The sequence below is a fragment of the Thrips palmi genome, unplaced genomic scaffold (assembly GCF_012932325.1).
Source record: "Thrips palmi isolate BJ-2018 unplaced genomic scaffold, TpBJ-2018v1 HiC_scaffold_1, whole genome shotgun sequence".
In the NCBI taxonomy this organism is placed as follows: Eukaryota; Metazoa; Arthropoda; class Insecta; order Thysanoptera; family Thripidae; genus Thrips; species Thrips palmi.
The window spans coordinates 11,254,711-11,281,865 of NW_023144620.1; the positions used below are offsets into that span (position 1 = coordinate 11,254,711).

Consider the following 27,155-nt stretch of genomic DNA (forward strand, 5'->3'; position numbering starts at 1 on the left):
GCCAACCACCATCACTAACAAATAATTGTTTTTTTCTACAATTTTTTTTTTATCGCCATTGTTACATCTTAAATATTATTGAAATTCATTTCAAGTATGTTTTGTTTTTACTTTAACACATATACATGAGATAAAACTTTTAAAAATGATATAAGATTGAAACTATATGATGGCAATTTTTCCCACAATTCAACTCATCCCGTTGCCAAGCAAAACAAATTTGTTGTGGTGCAGAACTTCCCTCCTCTCTAGTTAAAAATTCTATCTTACCTTCCACTCAACATCAAATGGAAGATATTGAGGTACCCACACTGATAACATTTGAACCTTTCAAATATTGAAAAGGACTGTAATATAAATTCTCTTACAGAAAGTGAGCCTTGCTCTAGGCTTCACCTTAGATGAAATACTAGAAGTTGAAACACCTGTCCTCTCAGTTATAAGCATGAATGAACAACCGACCTGTTCCAAATATTTGGTAAGACCAGTCAACCATTAAGATCTGAAATCGATGTTAAATTGACAAGGTCCACTTATTTTTGATTCCCTTCCAGACACCACAAGTATGCTCAACCAAAGGGAACAAGAGAGATAAGGAAAAAAGTTCAGAAAGCGAGAACTCTGAAATAGATGTAAGTTTAGATCATACAGTGTCAACACAACAAAACTAGTCCCATCAAACATCACAATTATTTTATTGCAGGAAGATGAACAACCTGACAATGATGATCAAACAAATAAAAGAAAGAAGAAAGAGGAAAACCCCAAAAAACAGGTATTACAAACTGTAACTATTAATAAATACACAGCAAAAATGGCACACCAACTAATTTTCGAAATTTAACAGGAAAAGAAAAGGAGTCATAAAAGAAAGAAACCTGATGAAAAACCTAAAGAGAAACCAAAGAAGGAAGGAGGAGAAGATGATGATGACAAAACAGAAGTAAGTGTTCCTATGATAATAATAGGGTTACGAGACACATACACCACTTTCCCTACTGCTAATTTCCGCCACAGGAAAACTCAAGCGATGAAGATGTTAACCAACTTAACCAAGTCGCAAATCAAACATCTGAATTTAAAAGCATTAAGGACTTGCCAGTAAAGAAGATGCACAAAGTTCTCAAATTTGAAATAGTCGAAACAGTAAATGGGCGAACAGTACGCCTCCAGTTGGAAGATAAGACAATTGAGGAGGGATACTTTTTCGTCCACCTCCCACGGCGTTTCTTGCCATCTGTTGAAGCTAATTACTCAAAGTACACACAGATAACTAAATCAAAAAAGCCATTCTACTTTGCTTATATGGGACAAAAATCCAGGACATTCAAGGTCCTTTTCACTCGAAATCCCAAAAAATCACACTAAATCTGTTGAACAAAATTTTCTTTCCACTCACTTTCCTTCCATTCATCATACTTTACCATTAACAGATATCTTAACTTATACCTGATGTTAGATTAAATGTTTTCTTAAATTTCTTAGTCTATACAACTTCAACAGCATATGCAAAAATACATAGTTATGTTTCCAATTTTCAGAGAATGAAAAAGATTGTACAAAAACGATTAAAACAACAAAGAAAGAGGTTTAGACAGCAACAAAAAAGAACACATAGTGATTTGCTAAACCAGAGACTGAAATGGAAAATGCAAAAACAAAGACAAAGGGAAAAAAAGAAACAAAATATGTAATACATTTCAGGTTGCAATAAAATAAAATACAACTTTGTTCTGTTTGCTTTATTCAGGAAAAAAAAATATTAAGAAAAGAAAAGAGACGCATCCAACAAAGGAATCGGCGAAACAAACTGAGTTCACCACAACAAGTAGATTTAAGAAAGAAAGCTCGAGATCAACGAAGAAATTTGAGAAAACAAACTTCAGAAAAGAGAAAGAATGAAGTCAGAAAGGAAGACAGAGAACGTCGAAAACTTTCAAGATTATGTAAGAAACTTGGAAAATCTACTGCTAAAGATGGGATAGATGTATACCAAAGCAATTTCGATACCTTCATGTCAAGTTTACAATGGAAAACATGCCTCAAATGTAAAAAAAGGGTAATGAGATCATGTTATGACAAAAAGAGGTGTAAAGATTGTCATCTTTTTACTAATGCTAACAACATGGACCCTGGTGAACAACCAGATGAACTAAGAGATTTAAGTTACATTGAACAACAGCTGATTGCAAAAGTTCACCCTGTTTTATCTGTTTACAAGATTAAAAAGGGTGAACAGTTAAAATACTCTGGACAGGTTATAAATTTTCCGCAGAATGTACAAGAAGTTTGCAATGTTTTACCACCAACTGTTAACAGTCTATCTAACATTTTAACTGTTCGAGTGTCTAAATGTGATGGCTACAAAGACTTTCAAGTACGCAGATCAAAAGTAAGAAATGCATTAGTTTGGTTAAAAGAAAATAACCCTTTCTATTCAGACATTGAAATTAACAATGAAAATTTAGACTTGTTACCTGAGGATGGAGATGTTTATATGGAATGTCGTGGATATGATTCTGACGAAGCGCAATCTAAGGGAAATGATGATCTTGAAGGTGTCCACTACTTAAGTTATTCTGACTTGAATGAAGAAGAAATAGATGGCATTGATCTGAAAGATGTGCCAAACTTAAGTGGGATTTCAGAAAAAGATAAGGTGGGGCATTCACTCGACAATAATGTTTTACTTTGGCCATCAATTGGTGTCACACCAATAAATGAATTTGGTAGCCCAGGTTACATTGCTATGGCTTTCCCACATTTGTTTCCATTTGGTCTTGCTGATTATTCAAACAGAGAAAACAATAATGTAACGCTCAGTAAATACATTCAACACTTAATGTTATATTATGATCAAAGGTTTGCAAAAGATCCTCGATTTAGATTTTTTATGATGAACAGTCAAATGCGTTGGCAATCTTTAAATGTGGGAAATATCTTTGTCAAAAAGAATAACTTTTTTTCTGAACTTACAGTCTTACAGTTAAAGGAACACCTGAAATCTCACCCCGAATTGTTGTCTCACATTATGTTCTACTCCAGTCGCTTACGTTCAACAAAATCATATTGGAAAAGTAGATGTTCTATGAACTTGGATCACCGACAGTTTTCTTTACCTTGTCAAGTGCTGACTATCACTGGAAAGACTTATACAGATTACTTGGAGTTAAAGACTTATCTGCCTTAACAATGATAGAAAAGACAAAATTAATAAGTGAAAATCCTTTGATAGTCAGTACATTTTTCAAACTTCGTTGTGAAAACTTCTTACACCAAGCATTTTTTAATAAGTTCAATGTTAAAGATTTTTGGTACAGGGTTGAATTTCAACATCGTGGTAGTGGACATATTCATGGAGTTATTTGGTTAGAAGATGCCCCAGATATAAAGAATATCTCAACTGAAGATGATAAGCAAAAAATAATTGACTATTTTGATAAGATTGTGTCTTGTGAAAATCCAGATATATCATTTACTCCAAACTTAGCTCATCCTTGTGAAAGATCTGTTTCAGATTCCATAAATTTGGAGGATGATTTAGCTGAACTTGTGAATCGTGTGCAACGTCACACAAAATGTTCACCTTCATATTGTTTAAGGACTACCAAAGGTTCCACTATCCCAATATGTAGGTTTGGTTTCCCCAAACCATTATCCGAACGTTCAGAGCTCATTGGAGAAAATGGTAATATAGAAATGAAATTTGCTTGCAATGATATGTTGTTAAACAAATATAATGCTTGGGTATTGCAAACTTGGCGTGCTAACATAGACTTTACACCTATTGTCTCAGATGAAATATTGTACCGTTATATAGCAAAGTATGCTTCTAAGTGTGAAATCAAATCTAACGCATATGATGATTTGTTGAAGAGTGTATTAGATGCTAATCAAGCTGATGATCAAAATTGTAAAAAGATTATAAGAAAAATCTTAATTTCAACATGTGCAGAACGTGATTACAGTGCTCAAGAAGTAATGTTCATCTTAATGGGATACCCTCTATATCGGTCTAGTAGACAATTTGTCATTTTAAATTTGAAAGAATCAGTTTGGGAATCCATGCACAGGTCAGATTCACTAGCTCAAAAGAAAAGTTTAATTGAACAATACATTGTCAGACCAGAATATCTTGAAAACTTCTCATTGTTACAATGTGCCAAGGAGTATTATGTGAAAGGAGGACGTTGGGTTCGCAGAAAAAAAAGTGCAGTTCTAAGGGTATTTCCTCGCAACTTTTTATCTTTAGATTGTGATTATGAAAATTTGAGAAACACATGCATCTTAAATGTCCCATGGAGGTCACTAGAAGACTTCAATGTGAACGAACAACTGTTAAAAGAAAAACTTGAATGTGTTTCATTCAAATGGGATAATGATGAAGATTGTGATGTTGTGTATGAATGGTCAGAAAGTGAGTACGACAGTCATTCTGACTTTGATGAAAATGATGAAGACAATGATGATTGGACATTTGTTAGCAAGATAAATTCAAAAAAAAAAGCAAAAAATGATTTGCCAAAAAATTCAACAGCATTTAAATGGGATTATGGTTTAGAAAAATATGATTTAAATGAACTTCATGAGATCTGGAACACATTGAAGAGTGACAAAGCTGAAGAAACCATAGAGATAGTTGATTACAGTCTCTTAACTGAAGATCAGCTTAAGTGTTTTAAACATTTTACTGAATTAATAAGTGACTGTTTGAACAAGGCACCATGGAGTAAAGAAAGGTTGTTCTTTGTCCAAGGGAGAGCTGGATATGGAAAAAGTTTTTTACTCAAAGCCATGAGATCAGATTGTTATGAAAGATTAGGTCCGAACAGTTGTGCTGTAGTCGCATATTCTGCAGTTGCAGCTAAAAATGTAAATGGTATCACCATTCATTCCTTCCTGCGAATACATCCAAAACCACAATTTTTCAATCATCTAAGCTCAGATGAGTTACACCTCTTTCAACAAAAGAATAAAGAACTCAAAGTTTTATTTATAGATGAATATTCAATGGTTGGTTTGAGATTAATGGGTATGATTGACCAACGATGTAGAGAAGCAAAAGACAATGATGAAATATTAGGCAACTTATGTGTTGTAATGTTAGGTGATGTAAACCAATTAGGTCCAATTTATGATCAGCCTTGTTATACAGATAACATTAATGTTTCAAACAATATGTACTCTCAAAGAGGAAAATTGGTTGTATCATCATTTGAATTATGTTTCTTCTTAAATGTGCCTATGCGTTTTGATGACTTAGATTACATACAGTTTCTAGAACGTGTGTCAAATGGACAATGTACACAAGCTGATGTAAGAATGTTAAGAAAACGCACTCTCTTAAATTTAAAGGAAACTGAAAGAAAAAAATTCAAGGACTGTTTAAGAATATGTGCTAGAAAATTTTCATCAATGGAGCATAACAAGTTGAAAATTGAAGGTTTAAATAACCCAATTGCCAGGATTGTAGCAGAAAACAATTCAAAGAAAGCATTTTCTGCTAGTGATGATACAGCTAATGGTCTTTCTAATGTGCTATACTTGAGCTTGGGGTCTAGAGTAATGTTGAGACAAAATATAAATCAATCATTAGGATTACTAAATGGGTCCTTAGGTACTATAATAGATATAATATACCAGAAGAATTGCAAACCACCACAGTTACCCTTGTTTGTAATAATAAAGTTTGATCATTTCAAAGGTTTTGAATGTTTAGATGGAAATGTGCCTACTGCTGTTTGTAATACTGTTTGGTATACAAATAATGTAAAGTGCTCTAGATTTCAAGTTCCGCTATCATTGAGTTGGGCATCTACTGTTCATAAATCACAAAGTCTTACATTAGATTTAACTGAGGTTGACCTTGGTGATTCTGAATTTCAGTTAGGATTGACATATGTAGCTTTATCTCGTGTAAAAAATGCGAATTGTTTGGTATTGTTAACTTTAGTTAATCTTAAACGGTTAAATAGTATTAGAAATACAACTCAATTTATTCTCCGAGAAAACTTTTTAAGATGGTTACTGAGTTTGGCAAAAGATGCTCAATAATTTCTTAACATGTCCTTGCCTTCCTTCAAGTTTGATTGGCTTCGGTACTCAACTTGACATGAAGAAAAAAGGAATGTTAGAAATGAATGTATAAATATGAAATGTCACATAAAGAATCACCTGAGGTTGGCCTTGGTGATTCTGAATTTCATTTAGGATTGACATACATAGCTTTATCTCGTGTAAAAAATGCGAATTGTTTGGTATTCTTAACTTTAGTTAATCTTAAATGGTTAAATAGTATTAGAGATACAACTCAATTTATTCTCAGAGAAGACTTTTTAAGATGGTTAATGAGTTTGGCAAAAGATGCTCAAAAATTTCTTAACATGCCCTTGCCTTCCTTCAAGTTAGATTGGCTTCGGTACTCAACTTGACATGAAGAAAAAAGGAATGTTAGAAATGAATGTATAATTATAAAATGTCACATAAAGAATCACCTAAAAAATGTTATTTAACAGATAGATTATTCACCATTGTGTTTAATAGTAAATATTACATTTTAATACAATGCATCAATAAAAGACTCAAATTTATCTACTATTTCTTTATTATAATACTGGATTCCCAATTGCCCCACTGTGTTTCCTTCCAATACAAAAAGAAAAAATAAAGAATAAGTTTAATGGAATGATCTCATACATTGTTGTGTCAGTGATCTAAATCCTGTACAAAAGATGGGCATCACATTTTTAGTTGGTGATATATTTCAGGCTCCACTCACTCATGGGATTGGACACTGTGTTGCAATGGATTTACTCATGAACAGAGGCTTTGCAAAGGTGATAAAAGACAAGTTTGGTGGCGTTGAAGCTTTGAAAGAACAAGAGTTGACGATTGGAGATGTTGGCGTCATCAAGCAAGAAAGAACAATCTTAGCTATGGTAACAAAATCTAAAAGTTATGAAACACCAACGATTGTCAACTTCAATGCCGCATTAAGTCGTATGCACTTAACCTGTGAAACAATGGGCTTGCTACACATATCATGCCCACTCATTGGTTGCGGCCTTGATAAACTACCGCAAGATGAGGTTTTAAGATCATTAAAGAGCATCTTTGAAAACTCTCCAATAAACATTTACATATGGCGCTTCAAAGCTGGAGATTTAAACCCATCAGCATCATTGCTGATGCCAAACATAATGTTAGCTGGTGATAGCAACTTCCTACGTGTTTTGAACAAATTGCCTGGAACGAGACAAGGTCATGTAATATCAGGTGGCAACCTTTTAAGCATATATTATTCACTGTTGCATGCCTTACCAACTGAGCATCTGTTTTTCATGTGTGGGACAAATGATTTACTGTTTTTTCAGAAGGAAAATGTACCCAGAAGAATTATTTCGCAAAGACTTCGCATTATGATCAGGAAACTCATAAAGACTTTTAAGATGTTGCCTGGAGGTGCCACAGTTCTGACTATACCACCATGTCCACTGTTAGAAAATGAATCTGTTTTATTTAAGGTTACTGATTACAATCACCTTCTATGTAAAATTGCAAACAGCAATTCCTTACCAATACTAGATGTCAACTTAAAATTATCCACAGTTGGACCTTCTGCAATTCACCCAGTGGATAAGATTCATTTAAGTAAGGTTGGTGTAAACATTGTGAGAAGTTGTATTGCTGAATATTTGAAAAATGTGTAAAACAAATTATATTTTAAGCCTCCCTTGGTTCAGAAATGCTTTAAAATTGGAAGAAAACCATTACACCGTTTTAGGCTTACCATTTTCATTTACTTGCAGATATGAAATCACAGTCATAATTTTTTAGCCAGATAAGAAAAAAATTGAACCTCCACAAAGATTTTAACACACGCATACATGTTCGTGGCCTGATTCAACAAATGAAATGTAGTAATTAGTTTCAAAACTTTCAATCAGATTGTTGCAATTAAAATAGAAGAAACAAAAGGAATGATTGACATAGAAAATGTGCATAACAGATTATACCTTTAACTGAAATAAAAAACAGATGTAATATGATTCAGCACATGTAAATTGTAATAAATGAAGTCAACATTATTAAATTTGTTCATGATTCAAAAACAGTGACTTCCAAACAAGAGTCCTGTTGAAGAGAGAGTACATTAGGTTAAGAAGCAGTGAAATTAGTGCAGTAAATAAGAAGGGTCTATAATTAATTATGGAATGAATTATATTGTACCTGATACCACACTATTCATTCACAACTTCAATAAACCAAATAAGTTTCTGGAATTCCTGCAAAATTTCATATGCCCCACAACGCAGAGCTTCAAGCCAAAAATAGTAATCTTCTTCACAACTTGGGTGACAAGGATTAAGCTTATCGAAGTCTTCGCAAACTTGAGATGAGTGGTACAGGTCAAGCAATGCTTGATATTTTTCGTACCCCCAAGAATATATATACATCATGAAATAATTTACAACTGTTTCTGTTCCAATATGTACACAGTCATACCCGACTGAATAGAGCTCTTCATCCAATTTCTCTTCATCATCATAAACAACCAATTTCAACAGAAAACGAAGTTTCTCAGGGATCTCAGGAAATTGGTGAACTAAATTCACAAAAGAGATGGTGTTCATGATTACAGCAAAATTTTACAATGGCAATTTGGCGATTTTGATACAGACAATTCAAATCATTGGACTTTCAAGCAAATATGTAACTATGGAAATTGAAAAGCATTACAAAGTGTCATAGTTGAGTTAACAGAGCAGTCTCAGAAAAAGAACCCCAAAGAAATGTACATGGAAGATATTTTGTTCTACAGTCAAAGAAAGAAACCATGACACCATGCATACAGTAAATAATAAAATAGGCCACAAAATATAAAATAAGACAATACAAACAGCTTCACACTTCACACTTCACACACAACTACCACACCAATTTGCGGATGAGTTTTAAAGAGAAAACCACTCGCTACAATTTCAACATGAGAGGAAGAACAGCCGAAAGTGGTAGGCAATTTACCAGGTTGCTCACAAACCGCGCAACAAGATGATTGCAGGCTACACGCAGCCGTGCATACGGGGTTGCCTACGCTACGGTGTGCGGGCGGCGGGACGCTCTAGGGTGACCACTCGTGGATTACGCACTATCCACCAAGTACTTGACGCCAAGGCGATACACCTAGCATCGCTATCCTCAAATGATCTATCCTTCGCGGCGCTGTCTTTCACCGGGCTGCCCTTCATGCCGCGGCGCTGTCAGTCCCGGCGCTGTTTTTGGCGCCGCGGTGCTGTCCTTTTTGCTGCGACGCTGTCACTCCCCCCGTGCCCTGTCCTTCAGGACTCAGCGCTACCTTTCGCGGTGCTATGCTTGGAGCCGCGGCGCTGTCCGCTACAACGCTATCCGGCGAGAACAGCACAACTTATTATTGAATTTACAAAAGAAACTAATACCGCGAGCGAACGAGCGACGCGAACATAAAAAATGAGAAAAACAGACATGCCCCATTGAAACATAATACTGATAATGTTGTTTATGTTTGCCCGCGTGTTGCCGGTTTCCGGCTGTCTAGTAGCCGCGCGACGCGCCGACAATGCCTGATGATGACGGAAATCAAGTGCCGCCCCGGCCGCGCCGCCGAGTTTCCGATTTCGCGGTGTCGTTTCCATTTCCGCGCGAAAATGAGCGGCCGCACCGGGAATCGACTGGATCCGCACTACACCGCCGCCCCGCCCAGCGCAGACTGATTCGCAGAGCCTTTTTCGTCGCTCTGTCTCTCTCGCACTCATGAGGCGTACCGTATAGGTGCGAGAGAGACAGAGCGACGAAAACGACTCTCGGAATCAGTCTGCAGCACCTCAAGCCACGCGTGGCGGATGGTACGGGCCGTCATTACGTTAGCCGGCGATGGCCATTGACATGCAGGCCTCGGTCTCCCTCGCGGCCACGCGCCAGTGATGTGGTCCCTTGGCCGCTGTCTCTCTCGCACCGCTGCGGCACGCCCCGCGAGTGCGAGAGAGACCGGCGTCCACGCCCCCGCGCCGCGCCCTCCGCGCTCCAGCAGGCCGTCCTGGCCGTCCCGGTCGCCGATAAGGAGGCGCGAGGCGTGGCGCGCAGCACCGCGCAGCACCGCCTGGACGGCCCTTTGATGACTCAATAAAAGGCGATAGTCCGGCCAGCCACGCCCCACCCCGCCACGCCACGCCACGCCCCGCCACGCCCCGCCACGCCCCGCAGCAGGTGCCCGAGTGCATCGCGCCGCAGCTGCCTCGCCCGAGACGACCCAGACGGCCGAGAGGGTTGCACCCCGCGTGTGGGGCCGCGCCGGGGCGCCACGCCTCCAGGGCGGGGCGGGGCGGGGTGAGGCGGGGCGGGGCGGGGCGCCCCAACGGCCGGCTTTTACAGGCCCTCGGCGGCCCCGTTTTAGGACCAAAGGGCAGCAGGCGACCGAGGACCGCCACGTGGTGCTGCCCAGAGTGTAGTGGCAGTCCGAAATACACCATCCAGGCCGCCGGGCCGCGCTAAAACAAAGTTCCAACATTTCCAATTTCGGAGATGGGAAAATTTAATCATTGTTCGAGCGGTCTGAGTTTGCGCCGCTGTGCACTGAGCGTATGTTGATCGCGACGCGACGCATCGTCACCAGACCGCCGCACGCACCGCGGCACCGCGGCGGGGACAGGCAGAGAGCGCGCTCTGCTCTTCCTGTTTTGCACCACGCCAGACGCCGCCACACAGAACGCTCATTCCGAAAAGTGCCTCGTACACGTCCGTCTCTCTCGCTCGACTACGAGACGCCGCGTGAGCGCGAGAGAGACAGAGCCTGTTCGGACTCCGCGTTGCGGCGGCACGAAGGCACGACACAGTCTCATTGCAGGCTCCATCAATAACCCCGCACCGCATCGCCGCGCGCTGACGGGACGCAATCGGCGAACGCCGCCGAGTACAGTCCAGACAGTGTAGTGACTTCATGAATGACTTGCCGCGTCGCGACGCCGCGCGTCGTTCGCGGAACGCGAGGCCGCCACGGGGAGGCTGGCACGGGACGGAGGTGGTCGTCGATAAGGACGATGTTCGCCTCGTTTGGGGAGCAAGAAAGGCCGTCGCTCCTTTGGTTGGGTCGCCAATACACAGTGGGCCAGAAGACATCGGTGGAGGCAGTAGAAATCCCGGACGCGTTTGCAGCTCCAGAGTCGCTAAATGGGATTCGAACCGAACGTGTGATACCCCACCAATGGATTGCTCTCCGAACGAGGAATCCATCGGTGGGGTCACACGCTCGGTTCGAGTGCTGGTTAGCGACTCTGGAGCTCAAAACGCGTCCGGGATTTTGGCCGCCGGCGCCGGTCTTCTGCCCCACTGTGCATTAATGCTCGGGCGAAGCGAAGTGCGCCGCCGCGAAGTCCATAAAAGTTGGCGAACCGAACGACGAAACCAAGAGCGCGGTGTCCGGTGGCCGGAGAGATGAGTTTGGCCCTCGGTTTGGCCAGGAGCCAGAGATCAGCGGGAGATCCCGTTTGAAGAAGCGAAGCAGCGACGCGCTCGGGTTCAAATTCCGCCAGAAGCTCTTCGCGGCGCCACATTTACTTTTTGTTGGTTCGGTTCGGACGGCGATGAATCGATCCTTATTCGATTACTGCGCGCTAATGGCGAGCAGCCGCGGGTCAAGTGGCGTAGCCAGACTCGCGCGCTTCGTCGCATTGAAGCGAATTAATGAAAGCACGGCGTCGTTGCAAGCCCACTGTAAAAACTAAAGCTCCAACAAGGGCTTTCCTTCAAGCGCTCCACCCTTTGCGCTCTTTTCGAAACGAGCAGGTGCCCAAGCCTAAGCAAGCACGCATATCATTCATGGGGCGGCAATTTTGACCGCTGTAAAGGTCTTTGGAAGCGTGAGGTTTCGCCCCAGTTTTAGCAGTGCCGTCGCAGGGCGTAAAGAAGCGTCAAAGGCGAGAGAGTGGCGCTCAGACTCGATTCGCTTCAGACGGTCAAAATGAAACACGTTTGATATCACCGACGGAGTGCTCAGCGAACGAGGAACTTAATGACGCCATCATGATTCAAGTCGATTCAAGTCGATTCAAGTCCAATTGGCGGATGATACGGCTCAAAGCGCGAACGCGTCCACATAGTTATGCTCGCCGAAACTGGTCTTCAGCGCCGCCACTGCGCGGCGCCGCGCCACCCCGCCATTTCCATAAACACCTGCCATTGCCGTGGCTCCGTGGTGCCGATGGCCGCTAATGAGAATAGAGAGACTCCGCGCCGACGACCAGCCGCCACTCCGCGGGGGGTCCTGTCTGTCTGTCTGTCTGTCTGTCTGTCTGTCTGTCTGTAACTTTAAGAAACCTTACTAGCCAAAGTGCTATGAAAAGAGAACTAAAAAAATACTTTCTAAGTTTAGAGTCTAAGAGTTAAAGAGTTAAGAGTCTAAGAGTTAAGAGTTTAATGGGTTAAGAATTACAGAGTTTAAGAGTTAAGAGTTTAAGAGTTTTTTTTTTTTTTTTTTTTTTCTTAAAAAAAAAAAAGAGAAAAAAAAAAAATGTTTTGCGTCCACTGATTTATAATCTGTTACTTGATTAAGGATAGACCATCGGTCCCTGACAAGCCTCAGTGCTTAGGGACAGTTTCTAGTTTTTTGGCAAAATGTGAAAGTATATGTTAAGTGTATTTTGTTTGTACCTTGTTTTCCCTTTCACATTGTAAATGTTCAATTTTTCTTTTTGACCTGTACTGCCATGGACCAAGGAATCAATAAACTGAAATTGAATTGAAAAAATTGAATTGAATTGTCTGTCTGTCTGTCTGTCTGTCTGTCTGTCTGTCTGTCTGTCCGTCTGTCTGTCTGTCTGTCTGTCTGTCTGTCTGTCTGTCTGTCTGTCTGTCTGTCCGTCTGTCTGTCTGTCTGTCTGTCTGTCTGTCTGTCTGTCTGTGTGTCTGTCTGTCCGTCCGTCCGCCTCAGCTCCAAGTCACACCTCGCCGCGGTCGGGGGCTGCGCTCTGCGCGCAGCTGCGGGGGTGAAGGGTGAGAGGTGAGGGGCCTCTTTATCAAGGGTATGCCCCGTTCTTTCTCATCAGACAAAAGCCCGCGTGAGTGCGATGGCAGGGTTTGATACGAACGCTGCAACGGCCGACGTGCCCGCGGTCCCATGGCCCCGCCGCCCCGCCGCCGCGTCAAAGGCTCGCGGTCAAAGGTCGCGCATGCCTCGGAAACAAAGTCGTGTGTACTTGTTGTTATTTTCATCGCCTTCCCCTTCAAATTTTTTCTAATCGGAGTGAGTGGGCCTTCCACTGCAGTTCGGAATCCCCTCGCGACACGGCGACGGATGGCCGCATGCCGCGTCGGGGGAAGGGGTGACGGGGGGATAGCCAGGGTCAGACGGTCGGTACGCGAGACGCAACAAGTCGCTGGGTATTTCCGCCATGATGTCACGCCAGCCCCTGTGGCCTAATGGATAAGGCGTCGGTCTCCTAAACCGAAGATTGAGGGTTCGAGTCCCTCCAGGGGTACGTCGCGCCAATTTATTTTCCAACCGACATGATCGGGCGTCACCTCCAATCAAGCAGCCATCCGCGTGCGTGCACGGTGCGTGCAACTGAAACTCCGGCACCGCTTCTTGATCAGCTCTGATGGATTGAAAGCCAGCAGACTGATTCCGAGAGTCGTTTTCGTCGCGCTCTCTCTCGCACCGATACGGGACGCATCATGAGAGCGAGAGAGACAGGGCGACGAAAACGACTCTCGGAATCAGTCTGCAGCCTGTCGTCCGCCGCGGCTGCACGTCGACGCCGACGTGGCAATCAAGGCGTTTGACACGCGTCCGGGACGCCGCGGGCCAGGCCGAGCACCCCGTCAGGCACTACACTGCGACGACGCACAGTGGGCCAGAGGACCGGTAGAGGCGGTCAAAATCCCGAACCCGTTTTGACCTCCAGAGTCGCTAAATGGGACTAGAATCGAACGTGTGACCCCACCAATAGATTGCTCTCCGAACTAGGGATCCGTTGGTGGGGTCACACGCTCGGTTCGAGTCCTCTTTATCGACTCTGGAGCTCAAAACGCGTCTAAAGTTTTGGCCGCCTCCACCGCGGTCTTCTGGCCCACTGTGCGACGCATTGGCGAAACTAAATGAGCGGCTCTTTCTGTCAGAACCGACGTGAGATTCCTGCTCCGTCGAAGCCGAAAGCGAGCGGCAGCGCTCTTTGAACCGTGGCGTGCAGTGGCGTGCACGGCATGCCGGGTTCGAAGGGATCACGCGGCACGCGGCGCGGCACGGCACGGCACGGCACGGCACGCGGCCTGCATGGCAAGGAGGCACGCGGGGCGCAGGGCTGCAGGTGCACGCACAGAGGAATACAGTGTGCTCGACGTGCAGTCCAGACACGGCCGCGCGCTGGGACTCTGGGGCTCTCGGACGACTGGAACGACTTGGACGCACTCCAGGACTACAGTGGACACACCGGCTCTCACACGGACGGCGGCGGCAATGGGACTTCTAGGCGACTTTACCGCGCGAGGTCCCTGCAGCGTCCACGGCCCGATGTACGCACCGAACAGCACCTCATCGCTCGCTCTGTCTCTCTCGCGTCCCCGTGGAAAGCTCTACGGGTGCGAGAGAGACAGAGCGACAGAATCGGCTGTGCTGTCCAAGGCGACACCCGTCGGGATCCTTTTCCTTCCCTTTATGACCGGAGAGTGTTCGGCCCACGCGGTGCCTGGAGCCCTCCTGGAGCCCTCCTGGAGCCCTCCTGGAGCCCTCCTGGAGCCCTCCTGGAGCCCTCCTGGAGCCCTCCTGGAGCCTGGAGCCGCCTCCGTCTTTCTCGCACTCTTACGAGATGCCCTGCGGGTGCGAGAGAGACGGAGCGGCCAAAGTTCGGAACCAGCCTCCAGGAGCGAGTCACAAAGAGCGCGCATTTCGAGTCCAGCGGAGGGAACACGAACACGCTCAAAGCAACGCGCACCGAGAGTCGTTTCCATCGCTCCGTCTCTATCGCACTCATGGGGCGTACCGCATAGGTGCGAGAGAGACAGAGCGACGAAAGCGACTCTACAGTGTGCCTGCCGCACATTGACGGCGCGACATGAGAGGACGGAAGGACCAACGGGCACCGCGGACATGCCGCCACGGAACCCACAAGACGTGCTTCACCGGCACCGCGGAGTATATTCAAACACACACACACACACACACACACACACACACACACACACACACACACACACACACACACACACACACACACACACACACACACACACACACACACACAGACAGACACACATCACACACACCAACACACTGACCTCCCTGCAGCTCCGCGCGGTCGGCCCACACCATAATAATCACGCGCGACCACTTTTCGTTTTTATTATCATTCGAAGTGAATGGGTTACTTCCTTTGTTGCACCTCCCTTTTGTACCTGGAGGAGTGTGTGCGTGTGATGTGCGAGCGAGTGTGTGAGTGTGTAAGTGCGCGCGCAAGGCGTTATACCGCCCAGCGAGTGTGGAACACCTCCACGGCGTCCGAACCGCCGATCCGGCCGCGAGCAGACGACGCCAGGGCGGATCCAGATAGAGGTTCAAGGGGTGGGGGGGCAATGCTGCCGACCTGGCAGAGCTAGACTCTTTGCCTATATGATCCAGGAAGCGGAAGAAGGGGATAACTCAATTTTGGCCATTTTTCAGGAGAAGCAAAAAACTGTTAGCAGGGTAAACTAAAACAAAACAAATGAATGTTGCACATGTTAATAATTTCAAAAAGCATTAGTAAAATTTTGAAAAAAAAAATCAAAAGTGTAAGGTCACTCCGTAGAGGATTTCTGTGACTTATCACTTTCCGTTGAAATGGAAAACAGAGTCAGCTCATCTTATATTTCCTAAACAAAGAGGAATTTGGAGACGAGTCAAGTGGAACAATAGTCTGCATAAAGTGTATGTTTCTCTGGTGTATTTTTTGGACTTAGCTCTTTTTTCCAAATTGAAATTTAAAATTTAGGGGGGGTTAAGTTGAGTTGATTCTTTTTACACTAGATTCATAAAAACACAAGTTGAGTTATATCCTTTTGCCAATTTGTCAAACGGACTCATGTAGACTAAGGTTGAGTTATCTCCATTTTCCAATGAAATTTAGACTGTAAAAGGGGTTAAGTTGAGTTATACCCTTTTTCCAAGTGGATTTTCTCCTAAACTGCTTGGAATTCAGTCAAATAATTTGGTGTAATGATGTAAACCATTCTAAGGCACAATAATAAAATAAAAACTCAATTTGGGGATAAGTCAAGTTATTCCCTTCTTCCGCTTCCTGGATCATATTTTTCAGGCAGCGTTGGCGGAGACAACCCCCGCCGCCCTCCCTGGATCCACGCCTGGGTTCGACGAAAAAACAATAATGAGACAAGATTGACGAAAACAGAGACGAAATGGGAACCTGCAGCCTTCGGCCCTGCAGGGTGCCAATCGCCTTGTTTCGGCCGCTGCACGCGTAGAGGCGAGGCAAAGCCGCGAGGGGCACCGCTTTACACATTATGCAAATGACTTGCCGTGCCGCGCCGGGCCGAGCGGGGCCCAGCGAGTGGCGGGGCGGGGAAGGAAGGCCCCTCACCTCGCCCCTACCAGTGCACCAGTGACATAAATCCCAGCTGATGGCTTGCTCGCCGCCCCCATAGAAACTCATCAGCGCCGTGGCCCTGCTAAGGTTGTTTGTACGTGTGTGCGCAGGGGGGAGGGGGGCATTTAAGGGGGGCGGGGGAAGGTTAACGGGAGAGAGGGGGGGGGAGAAAGAGAGAGAGAGGTGAGGTGAAGGTGGAAGGGGCACAAGGATAACGAATGTGTAAGCGCGTCCCTAAGACGTCCTAATGAGCCTTCATGTCAGGGGCGGGCCAGGGCGGGAGGAGGGGGGGGGGGCGAGGGGCAGGGTTCACACCCTTTTCCATCGCTCTTTCCCTCGTGTTCCACCCAATACCTCACGGCTCTCTGCTCGCACTGACTCACTGGCTCGGAATCACCACCACAACAACAACATCCCATAGATTCATAGCGCCGTCCTCTTCCCGTGTTTGCCCACGTCCACGGGGCAGGGTTCACAGCAGAGTTCAACCTGAAAACAACATTTTTCGCCGGCAACAACAACAACTAAAACGGGTCCGAGCAGAATTAGCATTTGGCAGTGTGGCGGGGCTCATTTGCTGGCGCGGCGATGTGTCGCTTTATCATGCACAGGAAATTCCAGTTCTGCGGGTGCGCGTCGCGTCGTCAGCATCCGCGGCGCCGGCCGGGGGAGAGAGACAGGTGAAGAACCACGCAAGTCTGCCGACAGCTCAGCGCAGTTACGGCCTTTCAGTCCGGTCCACCGCGACCGCGACGCCGCGCCACCGCGCGGCCGAACGGCGAACTAAACCGGCCGCTGGAACACGGTCTGGAAACGCGCGCTGGAACGGCGAGACGCAGTGTGGCGGCCGGACAAGTCGAGCCAAGCCCCGAGTCCGGGCAGGGCCTCCGCCACCGCCGCAGCGCCGCAGCCAGGGAGGACGCAGCGCCCCGGAGACAGGATGCGGTATTTTTAGTGGCAATGGATGGACGTCGCCGAGCACGCCTCACGCCCCACGCCCCGGCCGGCCGGCCGGCCAAGCAGGCCGAGAGGCAGCCGACAGGCTGCGGCCAGGTCAGGGGAACGGCCGGCCAGCCCGGGCTCGGCCTGGACCCGGCCAGCACGAGGGGCCCAAGTACAGGACAACAAATCCCGGAGGTGTGGCTGCGGCACGCCGTGGCAGCCCGACGGCGGACACCATGCCCGCGCCACGCCGCCACGCCGCCGTCGAGCACACTTGGGACTTTGTCCGAGGCGCGCGCCGCGAAGACCCCCTCCTCCGTTGATGGCAGGCTGCAGCAGATTGACTCCGAGAGTCGCGTTCGTCGCTCTGTCTCTCTCGCACCTAGAGGGGACGCCCCACGAGTGCGAGAGAGACAGAGGGACAGGCCCTGCAGGCCATGACGGCCGCAACGCAACCTAGATGAGGCACAGAGGGCGCACAGTATCGCACGCGATGTTGCACGCAGTGACGCGCCAGACGCGCATCGCTGACTGCTTCCGAGAGTCGCCCTGTCTCTCTCGCACCCGAACGGGATGCCCCACGGGTGCGAGAGAGACAGAGCGATAGGAACGCGACTCTCGGGATCGGTCGGCCGCTGGACAGGCCCTCCATTGATGGATGCACTGCGGCACGCACACGCCGCAACGAACGGTGCACTGCCAACAGAACCGAAACGACAAAAATCTCACTGCCTCACTATTAGTCGATAACCTACTCACTCGCACGCAAGCAGGGCAGGGCGGGGCAGGGCAGGGCAGGGCAGGGCAGGGCAGGGCAGGGCAGGGCAGGGCAGGGCAGGGCAGGGCAGGGCAGGGCAGGGCAGGGCAGGGCAGAGCAGGGCAGGGCAGGGCAGGGCAGCCCTCACAAGGGAACTCCGGATCAGAAGCCGGCGGCCCCTCGGCCCCTCGGCGCACGCAGCACGCTGCACCCTTTGGGCCCGCCCCGCCCGCTCCGCCCGCTCCGAGCCGAACAGCCCGAGGGTCACAACTTTAATAAAAAGGTCATGGGAGCTGGGCCGGCGGTTGGCGTTTGTTGTGATGTTATGACCAGGCCGTCGCTGCAGGCTGCTAAGGCTGCGGCGGCCGAGGCGGCGGCCATGCTGGGCCGTGGGCGGGGAGTCGCGGCGTTGCAAGGCAGGACCCCGAAAAATGTCCCTGCAGGACCTGCGGGATGGGTCTCGTTCCCACGCCGCTGCGCAGAATAATTCCTCCGAGAGGATTAATTCAGTAATAAGATAAAAACCGAAACTGCGCTCGCTGCCCACGCGCTTCGGCCACGCCGCCCAGAGGCAGGGGGAGGGGAGCGTCTTGAATTCGGCCAGCAGACTGATTCCGAGAGCCGTTTTCGTCACTGTGTCTCTCTCGCACTCATGAGGCGTGCCAGGTAGGTGCGGGAGAGACAGAGCGACGAAAACGACTCTCGGAATCAGTCCCCAGGCCGGAGCAGCCACGGCCTGGCGGGGCCGATCCCAAATTAATTACCAATGCATCGGCAATGAGAGTCCATTACGCTACGCACCGTGGGGCGGACGGCGGGCGGTGGCGGTCGACGGGCAGGTGCAGGCGGCGGCCCCGCGGCCAAGGGCGGCCAAGGCAACGCCCCGCGGCGGCCGAGCCCGGCCGAGCCCGTCAAGTCCAGCGTCCTCCAGTTCCCACGGGCACGCGCCGCACCGCGCCGCACCGCGCCGCACCGCGCCGCACCGCGCACAATGCGGCATAAAACGCCTCGGCGTGCGCGTCCGTAACGCGAGCACTCCGTCACGGCGCGCCGCGGGCCGCGTCCAGACAGCGCTCTGTCTCTCTCGCACCCCTGCGGCCCGCTCCGTGAGTGCGAGAGAGACAGAGCGACGCCGCACTGCTCGGCATCAGCCGGCCTGCTGGACGACGGGGATCGCGTTGGCGTCCTGCGGGACGCGCCGCCGCGCCGCCGCCGCCCGGGGTGCAGGCGGCTCACGGCCCTCACGGCGCTCGCCATGAAGTAGTGCCCCTCCCTCACCGCCGGCACGGCACTCCCCGACACGGCCGAGAACGCCGAGGAGGCCGGGCCGCTTCTCCAGAATCTGTCACGATAACAACGCAAACAAACTCGTCCCAACTTGGAATTTATCGTCCGCGGGGCGGGGCGGGGCGGGGCGGCCGAGGGGCCGAAGCGGGGCGCACCGCGTCAGTTCCATAAAGAGATTTCACGGAGGGGCGCGGCGCCGTCGCCATTGGCGCGGAGAGGGAGGGGCGGGGAGGGGAGGAACTGCGCTTCTTTTTTCGCGGTTTTGGTTTATCTCTGGAAGTCTCTCTCTTTCTCCGGCGAGGCGGGCGGCGGCGCCGACCGTTCGCTGCCCGTTCTGGCGGAAAAGTGATGCACTCGCTGCGGGGGGCGCACTGCCGCGGCGGGGCGGGGCGGGGCGGGGACGACACGAAGGCTCGCGCGCTAAGCCGCGCGGATAACACGTCGTGGCGGGGGCGGGGCGGGAAGGGGGAGGGGAGGGGAAAGGCGGCGGGGGCGCGGCGTGGCGAGGAAGCCACGGACAAGCAGTTGTTCGGCTCTGTAAAGCGTCATGTCGTCGGTGTTCCTGTCGGCGACGGCGAGAGGGAGGCTTTATACCTTCACACACAACGCTACACGCGCGCGCACACATACCGAGTGAGTACGTGCGTAGAACATATCCGACACACTGCGAAAAAGCAAGAAAAAGTTTCCGGAGATGACGATCAACGCTCCCCGCGCGCCAAACGAGCAGCTGATGGCATCGTCTTTGGGGGATGAACGGCGGCCGCGAGGAAAATGACGTCATTCGATTTGACGCGCCGATTCTGGTTGGTTGCCCCCGATGCCTCGGCACCACCCGCCCTCCAGCACACCCCAAATACTACACTGTACTTGTAATTGGATCGAGAAAAATATTACTGCTTTCTCACGAAACTACAGACAAAAAACTTAGGAAAATTTTAAATGGGTAAATTTATGGGCTCCGCGCAAAACAGTAGAGACACGCCGTGATCATTGAAAATTCAGCTAGCCCAGGGTTGCCACCCTTGGCTCATCATTTCGAGCCTTTCTTTGACAGTGTAGTAGTGCGTTTCCGAAATGCGCGCGGTTTGATGCGCGGCACGCTCCCGATGCGACCGCAGGCCGGCGCGGCAGGGCGGCGGCGTGGCACAGTGGCGTGGCAGGGTGGACCTGGACGGCCAGGTCAGGGGGCAGCCGCGGGGCAGGGCACTGGGCAGGGAGGGCAGGGTGAGGCAGGGCTGGGCGTCGTTGTGAGGGGGAGGGGAGGGGGCAGCAAAGCCGCCCTAATGAGAGAGATCCGGGCCCGGAAACGGACAAAGCGGGCCACACACACACACACACACACACACACACACACACACACACACACACACCACACACACACACACACACACACACACACACACACACACACACACACACACACACACCACGTACTCACTGCGAACGGCACCCCTTCGCACCTCCGTCCACGGGACGTTCGGAAGCTCACTCACCTGGGAACACACAGAAAACAGACAGGGGTTAGTTATAAGGAGGAGCGCAAGGAACACGGACGAACGGCCATGACGTTCTTTTTCTTTCTTTTTGTCCCTTTTCTATCTGATCCGCGCGTTTAGTTTACCCAGCTCGAGGGGGACGCCACAATGCGGGAGACACTCCACAACGGCGAAAAGAGCAAAAGAGCACGCGGAAAGGAAGAGGGGTTCGTCTTCCCAATAATAATGGCTATAATTCGACCCGAATGGGGATGGATATCTCCAAGAAAATTGACTGCGAAAATAACGCCGGCGGGACAAATTTGCTCCGGGGTGAGTTTTATAGCCGTCAGCCATGACCATGCCCACTCCACCCCAAGGACATCGGCATCGTCCTCCAACACCTGGCCGCGGGGGGGAGGAGGAGAGAGAGAGAGAGAGAGAGAGAGAGAGAGAGAGAGAGAGAGAGAGAGAGAGAGAGAGAGAGAGAGAGAGAGAGAGAGAGGGAGGGAGAGAGAGAGAGAGAGAGAGAGAGAGAGAGAGAGAGAGGGAGAGAGAGAGAGAGAGAGAGAGAGAGAGAAAGGAGGGAGGGGGAGAGAGAATTGCAAAGGGAGGGTGGCGAAGCTTTGGCAAGATTGTGATTGATGAGTCCGGACAACGCGAGGCCCGCGGAGTGACCAGTCCGGGAATCCAGGTGCGTCACGCACCCAGCAGCTCCCTGTCTCTCTCGCACCCCGACGTGCCGCCCCACGAGTGCGACAAAGACAGAGCGACGAGGGCGCACCGTTTCGGAACAGAGCTGCAGCGAGCTCGGTTTTGTTCCAGCACAACGAGGAGGAGAAGTACGCCGTCGTGTTTCCGCGTCTTTCTTTAGCAGTGTGCGCCGCGCCGTCGTCTACCTGGCCTACCTGAACTGATTTTGGGATTTTGGGCGCGGGGGCGGGCAGCGGCCACTGGCGAAGCGAACGCACTGCGGCAGTAAACGTCCAAAGGTCTGAGAGCTGGAGCGCCGGTCTGGAGGCTGGAGGCTGGACTGCCTTTTGTCCAGTGACTGCAGGGCAACGCAGGGCAGCTGGACTCCGATTACTGGACAGCGCGGCCAGCCGTCAACGGCGACGTTTTTACAGTCGTTAATTTTTCGGCGACGGCAGTGTAGTGCCTGCGAGGAGTTGATTGGCTGCGCGTCGAGTCTGACGCCCGACTGATGCGGCTGTCCTACAAGCAGGCCCTGAGTTACGACGGACCTGTCGCTACCTCGGATTAACATTTTAAGTAGTTCTATCTGCCTGGAAGCACAAACGGCGGCGAGGCGGGGCCAGGTAAGTGCTTGCAGAGGCAACCTGCATCGTGCATCGCGGCGTCCGGTGTGGCGACGGTCGGATCCTGTGCCTCGCGCCTCTCGAACGCCTCCGAGAGGGCGTGAAGCGGCGTGAAGCTCCGCGACGGCCGATGCGTGGAGGGCCTCTAGCGAGGCCTCCACGTCCACCATCCCGGTGGCCGACGCGCACTCCATGAAGGCCTCCACCACCTTCGCGGCTGACGCGTACACCATCAAGGCCTCCATCAACTCGGCGGCTGGCCTCCGCCACCTCGGCGGCACACGCGTACACCATCAAGGCCTCCATCAACTCGGCGGCTGGCCTCCGCCACCTCGGCGGCACACGCGTACACCATCAAGGCCTCCATCAACTCGGCGGCTGGCCTCCGCCACCTCGGCGACACACGCGTTCTCCATGGAAGCCTCCAGCCACGCCACGCCGAGTCGGAAGTTACGGCGTCCAAACATGTCGCCGCGCCCTCCAAATACTGTTGGGACGGATAGCGCGGTGCGGTGATAAGATTAAAGCAAGCTGTGGGGGGACGCGCAGAGCCCCGCGGGGCGGCACTGGGACCACGCCCCGCCACGCCCCGCCACGCCCCGCCACGCCCCGCCACGCCCCGCCACGCCCCGCCACACCCCGCCACGCCCCGCCACGCCCCGCCACGCCCCGCCACGCCCCGCCACGCCCCGCCACGCCCCGCCACGCCCCGCCACGCCCCGCCACGCCCCGCCACGCCCCGCCACGCCCCGCCACACCCCGCCACACCCCGCCACGCCACGCCACGCCCAACGACGGGCCCAACAACGAGGGCCCCCGCCACGGTCAACATTTGATCGCGCATCAATCACACCACCACACCACACCCCCGAAGCCCTCCGACGGGCGGAGGCGGAAAGACCCGACCGGAACGCATAACGGATTTCGGCAGTCCGGCTGGCCGGCTGCGTGCTGGCCATGGCCATGCTGGCTGACGAGGAGGAGGGTGGCGGCGTATTCAAAGCGGACAGCAACCCCACGCCAACCCCGGGCCAGCCCCGGGCCAGCGTCGCCGCGCTAATCGCCTGATTGATACCGCAGGCAATCTGCGAAGTGCGCTCCGGGGAGGAGGTGGAGGGGGGCAACCAGCCCCGGAAACAGCAGCAACTGTAGCAGCAGCAGCACAGTCTCGAGGGGCACTACCGCGGCGGCTCGGACCATTGACCGCCACTGCCACCAGCACCACGACGACGACGTGGTCACGACGGCGGCGACGGCGACGCGGTCCGATGAATGGAGCGGCCCGCGCCGCCAAGCAGGCCAGGCCGGCCGACGATACGAGGTGATTGAATTTTATTGGAGGGTCGTTACTGCCGGGCGGCGCCGTCCGCCTCCAGCGATAAAGTCCTCCAGGGGGACGGCCTCGTTTTGGCCGCCCTCACCGGTCTTCTGGCCCACTGTGCGCCCTCGTGGGCCGCGACCAGGATGACGGCCCGGCGGTGCAGCAGCAGCAGCACGGACTTGACGGGGACGCCAGAATCAATTACTACAACAACACGACTGCTGCTTGCTGCTGCGGGTTCCCCCGGCCAACCCCTTGGTTCACGCCTCTCCCCGCGTGGCCCCGCCGCCCCGCCCCGCGCCTCGCCGGGTCGGACGCACCTGGGCTGCTGCCGTGATAAGAGATAAGATAGCCGTGCCAGAACCAGGGCGGCTGGCCCGGCTAGCGCTCCCCCTTCGACGCACTAAAAGGTTACAAGGAAAAGCTTTGCTGCCTCACAATAACAGTAGCAGAGAATTAGGCTTTCACACTGTGCGCGCCGCCCCGTGAAATACCACGGACGTGTGGTTCATGTAATGAAGTGCACAGCGGCAACGTAAACAAGGAATAAGTTTAAATACCTTTAATCGATTTTAATTCAGTTTGATTTTGCCCTTTGTATACACTGCCGAGATGATTTTCTATTCCCTTTGTTCCGATGCGTCTGTTGGGCTACTGCTGACTGCAAACAGTGCTCCGTCGCTCTGTCTCTGTCGCACCCTTACGGCACGCCCCATGAGTGCGAGAGAGACAGCGCAGTTCGGAATGAGACTACCGCGGCGGTGACCCAGAGCAGTGCCCCAGACGCCTCACCTGTTCGGCAACAGGTGCTAACGACTGGTCGGGTGGCGCGTCGCGTCGCGGTGCCCATGGCGCTGCCCAGCCGCGCACACGAGGAACACGAGGCCAATGAAGCCATCGCTCTGCAGACTGATTCCGAGAGTCGTTTTCGTCGCTCTGTCTCTCTCGCACTCATGGAGCGTGCCGTGTAAGTGCGAGAGAGACAGAGCGACGAAAACGACTCTCGGAATCAGTCTGCTGGTGACCGCCACGCCGCGCTGCCGTGCTGCAGCGAGTCAGGCACCGCAGGGACCGGCCGCGTGCAGCAAAGCTCGTGTCATCGCGAGCTGCTTTTACGGCTACGACTAATGCAAATGGACTTTTAACGAGGCTCCAGGTTGGCTTACCGCGCCCCGCCCCGCCCCGCCCCGCCCCGCCCCGCCCCGCCTGACCTGACAGTGACGGGGCGAGCGGCGCGGTCAGCCACGCATAGCGCCCCTCGCCGGAAAGAGCTTCCTTTTTTTAAAGTTCAAGTTTTTTGTGTTTTTCCCATTTTTTGGAAGCCAACTGTGCTGACCATGTTGCAGTAATGCGGCAAAGTACTCCAAGACAACAGTCCGGCGATTCTATCTGCGGCTGTCTGAAACTTGTGTGGCTAAGCCACAACAAAACAAACAAAACATTTGAAAGAGAGGAATGGTTCCTCTCCATTGGGCAAGAGAAGAGGTTGCTAATTGTTCAGTATTTTTTTCCATGCGAAATTAGAGTGCGATCCTAAAATACGCGAGCGGAGCGCTCCCTCCCCGGCCGCGGGGCCGCTACTCAACGCAGAAACACTCGGCCGGGTCACGCAGTCACGCAGTCACGCCTCGGCTGACGTGTGACACACGGTGTGACACACTGTGTGACACGACGACCCACGACAACGCCCCCCGCGTGGCGCGCTGGCCGATTCCGAACGCGGCTCTCCGTCTCTCTCGCACTCGCGGGGCGTGCCGCACGGGTGCGAGAGGGACAGAGCGACGAGGCACTGTACGCCAACAGGGCACCGCGGCACGCAGACACTGACACGCGTCGCGGCAACTCACGCCCCCCTGGGCTGATTCCGAACGGCGCCGTGTCGTCGCTCTGTCTCTCTCGCACCCGTACGGAGCACGCCGTGAGTGCGAGAGAGGCAGAGCGACGCTGGTCGGAGGCAGCCGAACGCGAGTGCGTCGGCTACATTGTTGAACTTTACTCGCGAGTTTACTTCCACGGCGTTGAGCGTTGTATGCACGCCGCGTGGTGTGCGGCGCAGCACAGTGGGCCAGAAGCCGGTGGAGGCGGCTAAAACTCTACTAGACGCGTTTTGAGCTCCAGAGTCGCTAAATGGGACTCGAACCGAACGTGTGACCCCACCAATGGATTCCTCGTTCGGAGAGCAATCCATTGGTGGGGTCACACGTTCGGTTTGAGTCCTGCATAGCGACTCTGGAGCTCAAAACGCGTCTAGGGTTTTGGCCGCCTCCACCGGCTTCTGGCCCACTGTGCGAGGCCAGGGCGGGCCGCTCCGTCCCGAGATCGCGCCCCGTTCCGTTTTCAGCACGCGGGGGAAACTTTTACAAACTGCGGGGCCGACTGGCCGACCGGCTGACACAGCGAGTAGTGGAGTGGGAAGGAAGGGATCAAGAAGCAGGCAGCTCGCTGACCAGAGGCCAGAGGCTTGCCGCCACCGGGCCGGGCCGGCCGGGCTGGCCACCAGGCTCTCGCTCTATTTCGGGCGGACGGGAACAAATATTTGGTGTAACAGCTCTGCACTGTGAACGCGCCCCGCGTTCCCCGCCGCCAATTCGGACTGCCCTGCCAAAAAAACGCGGCAAAAATCAAAAACTCAAAAGCGACTTCGTCCACTTCGTCTAGGAAAGTATGATAGTGTAGGGCACGCCTGCAATCCAGCGGACCACTCTGGCGTAAACTTATCAGCATAACCATCGAGGACATCACGGTCCTCTAGGGCGGCGCGTCGTCGCCACAAAAAAAGAATCCTCGCTCACTATAAAGTTGACGGCCCTCTGGACAGTAAAAACGAACTCGAAAAAACTAAAAACGAGCAAGCTTGTGTGACGTAATACTAAAAACCCCACCCACCGACTTGGAGAAGCGCGCTGCGGCCGTGGCGATGAAGTAAGTCCCCATCTTTAACGGCGCTGATGCCCTCTGGTGCCACCGGGGCAGCGGTTGAGATCACCACCGCCGGGCGATGAAACTCACGCCCGCCTCTCCGAAATCCGAAAACACTGTCAAGCGGCTTGTTACCGCCACGCCGCAAACCGTCGTACAGTACGGTACAGCAAAGCGCGCGTCCCCGCGACCTCGGCCACCTTCCGGACGGACAGCGCCGCACCGCGCACCGCACAGTGGGCCAGAAGACCGGTGGAGGCGGTCCAAACTCTAGACGCGTTTTGAGCTCCGGAGTCGCTAAACAGGCCTCGAACTGAACGTGTGACCCCACCAATGGATTCCTCGTTCGGAGAGCAATCCATTGGAGGCGGGTAACACGTTCGCTTCGAGTCCCATTTAGTGACTCTGGAGCTCAAAACGCGTCTAGAGTTCTGGCCGCCTCCGCCGGTCTTCTGGCCCACTGTGCGCCGCACGCACGCCGAGATAGGCATCGCGTTGGAGTGGCCGCCACACTGCGAATTGGTG

At 51.5% G+C, this 27,155-nt stretch overlaps 1 protein-coding gene and 1 non-coding gene across 3 annotated transcripts in view; one reads left to right on the plus strand and one right to left on the minus strand.

Moving 5' to 3' along the window:
* LOC117654281 (integrin alpha-PS1) overlaps nucleotides 1-27,155 on the minus strand; it is a 99,744-nt gene that overhangs the window by 55,997 nt on the left and 16,592 nt on the right. The gene's annotated exons all lie outside the window — the stretch shown is intronic.
* On the plus strand, nucleotides 13,436-13,508 carry Trnar-ccu. The gene has a single exon. It is a non-coding gene; the product is annotated as a tRNA-Arg (tRNA).